This window comes from Bos indicus, chromosome 15 (genome assembly GCF_029378745.1).
Source record: "Bos indicus isolate NIAB-ARS_2022 breed Sahiwal x Tharparkar chromosome 15, NIAB-ARS_B.indTharparkar_mat_pri_1.0, whole genome shotgun sequence".
Classification (NCBI taxonomy): domain Eukaryota; kingdom Metazoa; phylum Chordata; class Mammalia; order Artiodactyla; family Bovidae; genus Bos; species Bos indicus.
In genome coordinates, this window is record NC_091774.1 from 17718461 (window position 1) to 17723025 (window position 4565).

A 4565-nucleotide genomic window follows, 5' to 3' on the forward strand; every position below is an offset into this window, starting at 1 on the left:
CTTCATGGCAGTCAAAGTATTCCATTCCTTAGAAGGACTTGATCATCTGAATGGGAAAATGTTCTAAGGGTTAAAAGTGGTTGGTGCCAATCCCTATTTATCTGCATCTGTTATCTTGTGAAATAATCAGAACTGTGATTTACAGATGGCTTGTAAAATAATTAGAACTGTGATTTACAGATGGCTTCTCCTCTGCTACAGGAGGATGATAATAGTACCTAACATGGGTTTGTTGAAGGATTAGAGGAATTGATGTATGTAAAGTGCCTAGAACACTGATTGCATTCAGTAAGTGCTACATAAGGGGATCATATTAATGTATCCAGGCATTATGTTAAGTACATCTTTGTGCATTCTCATTCATGCTCCCCTAAACCTTTTTTTGTGACAGATATTATTATCCCCACTTCACAGAAGAGAAATATGAGACTTAAAGAGTTTTTCTTTTTACTTGCCTAAGAAAACACAGCTTGCCCTCCAAAAACTGGGACCCCTAGACAAGAAAGTAAGTCAGTAGTTCTGGACAATAGACACTTCCCCCTGAACTTTTAAGTGCCTGAGCCTAGCTGACACCTTAAGAGGTGAAAGTGTTAGTTGCTCAGTCATGTCCAACTCTTTGCAACCCCATGGACTGTAGCCCACCAGGCTCCTCTGTCCATGGGATTCTCCAGGCAAGAATACTGGAGTGGCTTGCCGTTCCCTTCTCCAGGGGATCTTCCTGACCCAGGGATCGAACCCAGGTCTCCTGCATTGGCAGGTGTGTTCTTAACTGGCTGAGCGACCAAGGAAGTCCCCTTAAGAGATAACTGTGTGTAAATTCAAAAGCTATAGGGGGACTTTTAAGATGGTGAAGGAGTAAGATGTGGAGATCATCTTTCTCCCCACAAATACATCAAAAATACATCTGCATGTGGAACACCACCTACAGAATACCTACTGAATGCTGGCAGAAAACCTCAAACTTCAAAAAGGCGAGCTAATCTTCACATAACAGAGTAAGGCAAAAGAGATAAGGAAAAAAACAGACAAAGGAATCAGGATAGGGTCTGCACCCTGTGGGTACGAGGGAGCTGCGAAGGAAGAAAAGTTTCTGCACACTTGGAAACTTCCTCAAGGGCAGGGATATGGGGAGCTTCAGAACCTCAGAAGGGAGTGTAGCAACAAGTGCACAGAAGGCAAAAAGGAGAGAATTCAGCACAGAGTCAGCATCGACCAGCACTTCCCAGCCTGAGATGTTTTTCTGCTTGCCTACCTCAGCGAGTGGGAACTAGGTGTGGAGTGAGGCTCAGGATTTGAGGGTCAGACTCCAGGGAGAGGACTGGGGTTAATGGCTGTGAAGACAGTCTGAGGGGGCTAGTACAACACAACTGAAGGAGTCCAGGGGAAAGCCTGGGCCTTCCAGAGAGGCGAGAGATCACTGTCCCAAAGACCTTCTAACTGCGTGTAACCAGATGTGGGACACACCTCAGCTGCAGTCTCCAACCCCAGTGGTGGGTCACCAAGCTGTAGGCTGGAGCAGGTCACTGCCCACCTCTTTCTAGGATCCTGTACAGCCTGGCACTAAGACCAATCCCACTCAAAGGCCAGCAGACTCCAGTGCCACACGCTACATGCCAAACAAGTAGTAAAACAGGCCCACAACCCTATTCATTAAGAGACAGGCTGCCCAAAGCCATACCAAGCTCACAGTCACCCCCAAAACACACAACTAGGTGCAGCATTGCCTTTCAGAGACACAAGATCCAGTTCCACCCTCCTGAACAGAGGCACCATCCCTGCACAAGGAAATCTTCACAAGGCACAGGTCCAGTCTCACCTGCTGTGATCAGACTCCACAAGTAAGAGGAACTGTGGCCTTGAAGCCTGTGGAACAGAGACAACAAACACAGTAAATATTTTTTGTTTGTTGGTTGGTTGGTTTTTTATCTTTTTTTTTAATTTATTGTTATTATTTTTTTTTACTTTACAATATTGTATTGGTTTTGCCATACATCAACATGCATCTGCCACGGGTGTACACATGTTCCCCATCCTGAACCCCCCTCCCACCACCTTCCCCATACCATCCCTCTGGGTCATCCCAGTGCACCAGCCCCAAGCTTCCTGTACCTGCATCAAACCTGGACTGGCGATTCGTTTGTTATATGATATTATACATGTTTTAATGCCATTCTCCCAAATCATCCCCCCACCCCCCGCCACAGAGTCCAAAAGACTGTTCTATACATCTGTGTCTCTTTTGCTGTCTCACATACAGGGCTGTCGTTACCATCTTTCTAAATTCCATATATATGCTTTAGTATACTGTATTGGTATTTTTCTTTCTGGCTTACTTCACTCTGTACAATAGGCTCCAGTTTCATCCATCTCATTAGAACTGATTCAAATGTATTCTTTTTAATGGCTGAGTAATACTCCATTGTGTATATGTACCACAGCTTTCTTATCCATTCATCTGCTGATGGACATCTAGGTTGCTTCCATGTCCTGGCTATTATAAACAGTGATGCGATGAACATTGGGGTACACGTGTCTCTTTCAATTCTGGTTTCCTCGGTGTGTATGCCCAGCAGTGGGATTACTGCGTCATATGACAGTTCTCTTTCCAGTTTTTTTAAGGGATCTCCACACTGTTCTCCATAGTGGCTGTACTAGTTCGCATTCTCACCAACAGTGTAAGAGGGTTCCCTTTTCTCCACATCCTGTCCAGCATTTATTGTTTGTAGAGTTTTGGATCACAGCCATTCTGACTGGCGTGAAACGATACCTCATTGTGGTTTTGATTTGCGTTTCTCTGATAATGAGTGATATTGAGCATCTTTTCATGTGTTTGTTAGCCATCTGTATGTCTGCTTTGGAGAAATGTCTATTTAGTTCTTTGGCCCATTTTTTGATTGGGTCCTTTATTTTTCTGGAATTGAGCCGCAGGAGTTGCTTGTATATTTCTGAGATTAGTTGTTTGTCAGTTGCTTCATTTGCTATTATTTTCTCCCATTCTGAAGGCTGTCTTTTCACCTTGCTTATAGTTTCTTTTGTTGTGCAGAAGCTTTTAATTTTAATTAGGTCCAATTTGTTTATTTTTGCTTTTATTTCCAATATTCTGGGAGGTGGGTCATAGAGGATCCTGCTGTGATGTATGTCGGAGAGTGTTTTGCCTATGTTCTCCTCTAAGAGTTTTAAAAATATGGAATGCTTCACGAATTTGCATGTCATCCTTGTGCAGGGGCCGTGCTAATTTTCTCTGTATCGTTCCAATTTTAGTATTTGTGCTGCCGAAGTGAGCACAAACACAGTAAATTAAATGAAATGAAAAGACAGTGAAACATGCAGCAGGTAAAGGAGAATGGTTAAAAAAAAACAAAACAAAACCATAAGACCAAACAAATGAAGAACAAATAGGTAGTGTACCTGAAAAAGAATTCAGTGTAATGATAGTGAACATGATCCAAAGTCTCAGAAATTAAATGGAGGCACAGATAAATAGAATAGAGGCATGGATTGAGAAGATACAAGAAATGTTTAACAAGGACCTAGAAGAAATAAAGAACAGACAATCAGCAATGAATAACACAATAACCAAAAAAAAAAAAATACACTAGAGGGAACTATTAGCAGAATAACTGAAGCAGAAGAATAAGTGAGCTGGTAGATAGAATGGTGGAAATAACTGAAGCAGAACACAATAAAGAAAAAGAATAAAAAGTAATGAGGTCAGTCTCAAAGACCTATGGGACATTAAGTGCACCAACATTCAAATTATAGGGGTCAGAGAAGAAGATAAAAAGAAAGTATACAAGAAAATGTTTGAGGAGATTATAATCCAAAACTTCCATATATAGGAAAGGAAATAACCTGTCAAGACCAGGAAGCCCATAGAATCCCATACAAGATAAACACAAAGAGAAACATGTCAAGAAAATATTAATCAAACTAACAAAAATTACACACAAGCAGAAAGTATTAAAAGCAGCAAGGGAAAAACAACAAATAACACAAAGGGGAATCCCCATAAAGTTAATAGCTGATCTTTAGCAGAAGCTCTGCAGGCCAGAAGTGAATGGCAAGATATACTTAAAATGACAAAAGGACAAAACCTACAACCAAGATTACTCCACCAGCAAGGAACTCATTCAGATTTGAAGGAGAAATCAAAAGCTTAACAGACAAGCAAAAAAGTTAAGAGAATACAGCACCGCCAAACCACCTTTACAACAAGTGCCAAAGGAACTTTTCTATACAGGAAACATAAGAGAAAGAAATCACCTACAAACAAACCCAAAACAATAAAGTAAATGATAATAGAACCAAACATATCAATAATTACATTAAATGCAAATAGACTAAATGCTCTAAGCTAAAGACACAGACTGGCTGAATGGATACAAAAACAAGACCCTTATTTATGTATGCTGTCTACAGGAGACGCGTTTCAGACCTAGGAAAACATACTGACTGAAAGTGAAGGGATAAAGAAAAGATATTCCATGCAAATGGAAATCAAAAAAGCAGAAGTAGCAATACTCATATCAGATAAAAAAGACTTTAATATAAAGACCTTTACAAGA

The 4565-nt window shown here is 40.8% G+C and overlaps 1 non-coding gene across 1 annotated transcript; it reads right to left on the minus strand.

Moving 5' to 3' along the window:
• Nucleotides 1–3178: 3178 nt before the first annotated feature.
• On the minus strand, nt 3179–3285 carry LOC139176184 (U6 spliceosomal RNA). Its single transcript, XR_011560640.1, has one exon. It is a non-coding gene; the product is annotated as a U6 spliceosomal RNA (small nuclear RNA).
• Nucleotides 3286–4565: the final 1280 nt, after the last annotated feature.